The sequence below is a fragment of the Lolium rigidum genome, chromosome 1 (genome assembly GCF_022539505.1).
Source record: "Lolium rigidum isolate FL_2022 chromosome 1, APGP_CSIRO_Lrig_0.1, whole genome shotgun sequence".
NCBI lineage: Eukaryota > Viridiplantae > Streptophyta > Magnoliopsida > Poales > Poaceae > Lolium > Lolium rigidum.
This window is the reverse complement of record NC_061508.1, coordinates 69751323-69759198: the sequence shown is the minus strand read 5'-3', so window position 1 is coordinate 69759198 and position 7876 is coordinate 69751323. Positions and strand designations below refer to the sequence as shown.

General features: G+C 38.4%; 1 long non-coding RNA gene across 1 annotated transcript; it reads right to left on the bottom strand.

Moving 5' to 3' along the window:
* Positions 1-675: 675 nt before the first annotated feature.
* On the bottom strand, positions 676-4623 carry LOC124697934. The gene is made up of 5 exons (XR_007000923.1): positions 4517-4623; positions 4255-4415; positions 2848-3093; positions 2670-2741; positions 676-1075 (listed from the first exon to the last, which is right to left on the bottom strand). It is a non-coding gene; the product is annotated as an uncharacterized LOC124697934 (long non-coding RNA).
* Between the last annotated feature and the right edge of the window lie 3253 nt (positions 4624-7876).

Here is a 7876-nt window from a genome sequence, read left to right as displayed (position 1 = left end):
TCTCAGAACATTGCCAATGGAATTCATGACCAAAGGAAGATCAGTCTGACAGTCTATGCAGTCTTTGCGAGGCTTTCTACACCTTTCAGTTTTCTATATATTTTTATAGCTTTTGGCACTGATTTGATACATCGGTTTGTTGCTGCAGGTGATCAAGGCTTTCTCAATTCGTATTATGCTGATTTTGCCACTACATGTCCTTATGATTCCATTAAACCTTTAGCACCTGAACCTGAAACACAGCTGTCTTTCCACATTGTATACTGCTGATGTTGGTCAATACATGCTCGTCAATAAGGTTATACTCTAATTCACACACTGATCATTTATACTGTATTACCATATTACGGATTGGTACACTATTTAGACTTATGAATCAATTACAATCACTATTTGGCAATTAAGAATTCACCTTCAGATGTGTAACCATTAACTTGTGCTGTGCACTTACAGGCCACACAATCTGGTTAGAGGGATTTCAGCTATTGCTTCCAAAGAAAGCACTACACTTAATACATACAGAGAATTCTTGGCTACAACATCAACAATATATGTACAATCCTGTTCTTTCCATTGATTTCACATGTTATGGATGTGTTGCAAGCTACAATCAGAGCAACTATGGAGTGGGGCATCATTTAAATATTAGAATATGTTTTCTATTAAACTTTTGCAAGGCGGATAAAAGCAATTTATGACACAAGTATCTGCATAGTAGATGCATAACATAATGTACAGAGTACCAAGTTTCCACGAAAAGGATGGTGAAAAATCCACGACTTTAAAAACAGCAAGATAGAATGAAGTGAACGATCATATTATCAAAGCAGACAAAGCCCCACTCTTATTTTTTTATGAAACCAACCTGCTTCCTTAAATGAACAAAGTCGAATTTAAAAACTGCTTACAGTAGTCTATTCAAACTTGAAAATAGTTCAACAATGTTCCAGAAAAGATGTAGCTAAGAGATTATAGGTTTAGATCTGGTGACTTGCAATGAACAATTGTGACTCGCTTATATCCAGCATCAACACCAGTCCTCTTTCATGCTTACATACCTCGGTCTGATCAAAACCTGCAAATGAATGAAATATTGTTAGCATAAAAGTACTTATCTTCATGAACAGGACATGTCTAGGACGTTTACTAATTGAATGTATAAGAAACATGTGAGCCCATTAGCCTCAAGTTATTATTGGCAGCACAAGGAATCTAATTTTTTTTAGAAAGTTTATGGAGCCCACGAGCTGCTACCAATCAGTTTTAACATTTTGTATTCGGCATAACCATCTCAGTTATGTGTGACATGTAGATTACTCAAAGGGAAATACATACCAAATGCAGGAGAAAAAATGATTGCATCTAAGCAACTTGTAGTTAATCTAATGAGAGCAGATTGGCAGCCAGTTTTATGCATGGTCAGGGGCAGAGTTTTAGCCATCTAGTACTGTCTATAAGATAAGGTGGGAACTAAACTGAGAGCATATATCCACTAATAAATCATCCTAAGCTTGTATGAGAGGAAACATTTGGAATATTTCCATTTAAAAAAATGCATTTCCCTTATCAATTCTTTTGTACTACAAAACCACTGATGATTTTAACACCTTCTATTGCATATAAACCATGTAAATGAATTCTTTCAGACCTTTTCCGACTCTAGAAAAAAACATAAAAGTAAAACATAAACTTAGACAAGAACAAGCCAACAACATATATACGTCCTAAGTGATAGGTTTACATATAACTTATGCATTAGATAAGGAGAACTGGACTGCTGATCAGGGTTCAACTACTGTAACAGAATTGTGGTATCTCACACCCATGGGCTCTTTCTTAATAAAAAAACCATAAGGGTTCCTCTTTGTGTTGTTGGTCTCATTTTTTTATGCATTAGATAAGGCAATTAGTTTTAAGATAGCTTCACTGGAAAGCGGTGTCCTATCTGGTAAGAAGGAATATTTTCTAGGCTTCAGGACCATGAAGAGATCAAGAGATTAGGTAAAAATTAAAATAATATGGTCCATTTAAAAGCAAGCAGACATAAGATCTGTGGCACTGAACTTACGCAACATTAAACATTATATGCAAGCTAAAACTGCATGAGAACCTTTAGACAAAATATCAGCCCCGAGGAGAACACAAGCTTACATACTTGCAACCTATCTATTAACATTCAGCGGTTATGTTATCCGTTAACATAACTCTTGAAAATGCAATATTCAACTTGCTCTATTTTTTTGTTTTACACCTAAATATAGTTGAGTTAGTCATGTGCAACCCACTATAAGGTACCGCAAAATTATGAACGACCTTATGCATCAACATTGGCATCACGAGAGAGGATTCAGAAACGACATCGACCTATCCGAGATGTATGGAAAAACAGATGCAAGGCATGGTCAGGCAATCAGATAATAAAATCAAACAAAAGGACGTATAAAGTGAACTCAAAAGGACAGCTAGATATATTCAAGTGGTAGCTACTGTATTTGGATATCTCTTCCAGGAGCCAGGGACAAATCACTTGCATCATCAATGGCAAGGAGAACTGAACCCATGAGTGCAAAACCTTTTTAGGAAACTAAATATTTTCAGAGTATGAAAAAAAGCACAAGAAGATAAATCAAAGGAAAAAAAACAAGAAGATAAATAGAGTAGGTACTCACCTAGAGCTTGCAGATTCAAGTATCACATGGATTTATTATGTTGTGCAACCTCCTTGGATTATTCTCAAACACCTTGTAGGAACAAATCAAATGTCATACAGATGAGATTTGTCTGGATTAAATCAAAACATGGTCAAAGGATAAATAAGGATGCAAATAAGGAGGAAGAGAGTATCACCTCGTCTCAAATGTCTTGGAAAACGGGAGTCCAGCTCACTGGCCGCTGTCTCTACTCCAAACTCACGTCGGTCTTCCCCTGGCCGAACTCACACGTAGCTCTTCAAGGCCATCGCAGCATATCCTCGCTTCCTGGTCCCCGTACAACTTGACCGAAGGTGACGACTCCAATGTCACCTCCCATGTGGTTGCCTTCGCCGCGCTCACCAGGAAGGCGAAATCCAAGGCCAGGGGAAAATCTTGTCAACTACCACCAAACGAAATTGGCAACAAGTCAGTCCAGTTGAACCACAAATTACCAGCCAAATAATAAATAAACCTTTAAATCATTCAATAATTTTTTCCATTCAAAATTCACTGAAGAAACATAATTTTAGGAGAAACACTTAAAACTCAATATCACTTTGACAGCCAAGAAAAAATCTTATTCGTTTACTATGCTCCATTACCTAATAATTATTTCTATCTATGTGTTTCACACGGCCTAGAAATTTTAAAGTAATTAATGAGATTTTTCAGCAAAGTTTGTTCATAGCTAGCATGACTACTCCAGCTTCAGGAACACCTAACACCTACCAATGAACAATATTTTACTAATGATATATCTCAAACATCAAGTATAGCTCTGGCATTTCTAACCAAACATCAAATGGAAAGACAATGTTTAATTCTTAATTAATAATTTGCCCCACTTTTCTCTGAACCTCTATTATTTGCCAAATGACCACCACATGTCAGTCAATGACGGGTCGTGCCGTGGTGGTCATGTGGCAAATAATAAAGGTGTAAAGAAAAGTGTGGAAAATTATAAAATCCCCCGATAAAATGGACATAAATCTCAATCCTTAAATATTCTTCAAGCTGCGTTAAGATTTCCCCATTTCTGAATCTGTTAGCTAAGTTGAATAGTTCTGGGGCATTGCACATTGAGATCAGAGTTATCATGAAATAGGCATAAAAAGACATTATTTAGGGACTCAGCGTCCTAGATGTACACAGGGTAGTAGACATGACACGTATAAAAACTCATAGATTGCCAGACATCACACATTTTGCCCGTGAGTCCATGATCTGAATAAGGTTATGCCACGTGCACTAAGCAAAACAGTACGGAATGCCCAACTTGCTTGCAGTACAATCATTATATATCACAACTTAACAAGCAGCACCTACACAACAAAAAAGGAGACCATGACACGACCAACTATAGCCGAGAATTTGCATTTCTTCAAAATAAGGTTGGTAGGAGCGAACACTACATGTATATATATAGCATCCAACCTGACAAAAAAACTGTATTTTTTGTTATCTGTTTTGTTCAGTCCTTAGATTCATCAGAAAACTATCCATCATTTCATCATTATGACGTTTCAAAAACATGAGTTAGAAAGACTGAAGCCATACATACCTTCATACTCATGCATTCTTTAACACTTTCAAGAGTATTAATGCCGTTGTACCCAAGAGCATTCTGGGTTGATGATTAGCTATTGGCTGCTGAACTCTGCCCATCAGTCCACCAAAAGTAGATCCTATGCTGGTTGATTTACTCCCTCTATCATGATTGATCTGGTCAACTATGAGCATCGGTTTTATGAAGGACATCTTTGCGGAAGAATGGGGTTCCAACACTGATCTCCAACATGAAAATATAAAAAGAGAATGGATACCTTATGTGCACATATATTCAAAATATTCGCTTGGCTGAAAAGGTCTACACAACAGCTGAAGTGCCCAAATATCTACCAAACAGGAACTGCACATCACAGAAAGATATTGTAATTAAAGAAAGAAGATAGTTACAACAATAGGTCAGTACACAAAAACTTCTAGAGATAATTGCTTCTGCATCTCATCGCCGCCATCGTTAGCAAAGATATTGATAAGCCGCATGAACACATTATTGTACATGACTCAAGACATTTAAGGAAGCAAATGTAGCTCATACCTTCTTCAATATTAGCAAGTTTGTATCCATGATAGCAGACATTGCTCGTTGATTTTGTCTAAAAGTTTTACCTGAAATTGCATGATATCAAACATTAATAGGAGATTAGAAACTGCTTAAGTACAACGAATATCTAGAGCATCATAAATGATCTACAAATATTGCAGTATATAAACCCTGATGTAAGATGGCTTCATTTTCACCATCTTTTTTTAGTTTTCAGGAGCTGATAGAAACAAAATCATCCATCCATGACCAGAGAAAGATCACCAAGCATAGAGAAGAATTAAATTTCCCAAGCTTCATATGATAAGAAGGCGTTACGTGAAATTAAAAAAATATGAAACCACTCAAGACATTTTTTTCAACACGGCTCATATGATAGAAAGACCATTTTTAAAACTTTTAATAAAATAACACTTGACAGGGAAAGCGCTACCAAAGACAAAATGTTCCTTATGCCCTACTAAATCTAGACAAAAGTACAACAGATACTAAATAGCAACATTGAAATTTATATAAAATTTGCTTTGCACTGTAGTTTATTAACACGTAAAAATGCGTTTCTTTCACTTAAGAGTAAAACATGGATGCATGATGAGGAGGGCCTTAACTCTTACCAAACAGTGTAACAGCAACAAATAGACTAAATACTTGCATACCCTGAAGGATTGAGAAGGTCATCCACCAAGAGCTTAATATTCCATTAATTTCTGAATCATACAATTGGCACACACCACAAACCAAATGGCCTATGAGCCATTGTGCATGATGAAGAGGGCGCAAAGGAGGCCGGGCTTGATCAAATAATAAGCTAAATCAACATGCCACCACGGCACCACACAATCTGTACCTGCTGGAAGAACATGGACATGGCACGCATGCTAATATTATGAATTTATTATGCTATATGTAACAGCAGGAGTGCAAACGTGTGATGGTGAAGCAGAATATGAATACTTGAAAATATAACCGTAAGAATTTGGTACAAAACAATTATTTTCTTCTGCAAAAGGTGACTTGCAAACAAGATTTTTTTTCCTAATCACCACTTCACTTTGCTTAGAAGAACAAAAACAACCAACAAAGCAAGATTACAACAGACCAAACTGTGCAAGAGGTTAGAACCTTGGGCAATATACTATTGTAGCATGTAAGATGTGTAGATCGGGAAGGGCACTAGCTGCAGCTTGCAGGCATGGAACGGGACGGCAAAGATGCGGTTTTCCCATGTGTGGATGGAAGACGCAGCACCCTGCTGGGGGTCTCCTATTCCTCCTCCCTCAGATCTCTCTCTTGTTCCCCGCTCCTTCCCCTTCCGTGGCTCATCATCTTCCTCCCGGTTATCACACGCAAGGATGCATGGGACGGGAAGGAGGTGCTCACCTTGGCTGCTGTGCCATGTGCTCCTCTCGCTGAGCGCCCCTGGTGGCATCTCGTGCTCCTCCCGCTGAGCGCTAGAGAGGAGGCAGGCCGGAGGACAGAGGGGCACTGTGGTGGAAAAAAGAGGCGAAGGACCATGGCGGCGGCACGGGGACGAAGGGGATTGAGGGTGTAGCGAAGAAGAGGATTGGAGAGGAGCTCGCGTGCCGGGATTCGCTGGGCGCGGCTAGGGTTTTCACCATGGTCTGGCCGGCCATGCTCTGCCCTGCGTCCTCCATCCCGGAAGTCAACGTCCCTTCTGCTGTTCCAACCTCCGGCTTGTGGCCGGCTGCCATTGGAAGAGGATTGGGGGAGGAGGAGGGGGAGGATTGGAGGAGGAGGCGCAGCAGGGGATTGGAGGAGGAGCCGCGTGAGGGATTGGTGGAGGGGGCTAGGGTTTTTTCACTGCGGGCCGCCAATTTATACGACTGATGAAAAATATCTACGGCTGAGATTTACCGTGAGGCACCATCCGACGGGCAGTAACTGAAAGCGCTGTGAGATCCCCATGGGGTGGCATCTATTATACCTTTAGATGTAGTCCGTATAAAACACTCTGCCAAAAGTATATGAGCTACCACTTTTGAATTTTTCTTCAAAATATTTCCATCTGGATAGCATGAAGAACACCCGCGCACAAAGAATTTGGCTCTTCCAAGGGTCCAACATTGTTTTGCTAACATTGAAGTATTGAAAGTATGGAGGTCATGGAAGCCCATACCTCCTCTTTATTTTGGTATACACATTTTCCACCATGCTACCCAATGTATTTTTTATAATCATCATCCTCACCCTACCATGATTGTGAAATATCATTAGTAGTTCCCTTGCAAACTTGTAAATAAGTTAATTTTACTGTTATAAATATATCTTTATCTGATATTTATGATTTATTATTTCATCTAATGTTACCATTTTTCGTAAATGATCAACCCATGATCTCGACATCACACCGAAGGGCGTCAAACAGATATCATGGGATCTTGGAAAACTAATGATAGCAATTTTGTTACATATACAAAATATATTACATTTATTTTTGCTCAAAATAAAAAACCATGTTTTTTGTTAATTTTTCTCTTTGTAATGAAGATTTAGATATAAAAATATATAAGGAATATAATAATAGGATTTGAATTCAACATGGGTAATATTTTTCCCCCTCAAGTTCAGAGAATCCATGTCATTATGGACCAATCTTCCATCCTAGGGAAGTGGTTGAACTGGGTACACTCAAGTATAATGCAAAAAAATGTTAATTATTAATAATTATCCTATATATTCCATCAAACAACTATAATTCATGTTAAATGTTTGAAATATGGTTCACATTATTTGATGAAGCAATCATGTTTATGTTATATTTTCCATAATCCTGACCTTTTCAGGTACAATCGATGAAAATGTTGCTAGAGGTGGCTCGGTGATTTTCATCCTCGCATAAAAAGGGGCATCTGATTAGAGAGGGCGTAAATTTTGGGTTGTGGTGGAGGCGCCCTAACATATTAATAGAGGATCAGAGGTGGGTCAAACAAGGATGGCCACATGCTTGTGCAGAAATGAGAGACAAGGTCTGCACATGAGAGAAGCAATGACAATGGTGAGACCCAACAAAGATACAACAACCCTTGGTAAACTAATTTACTTAGAAGAAAATTAT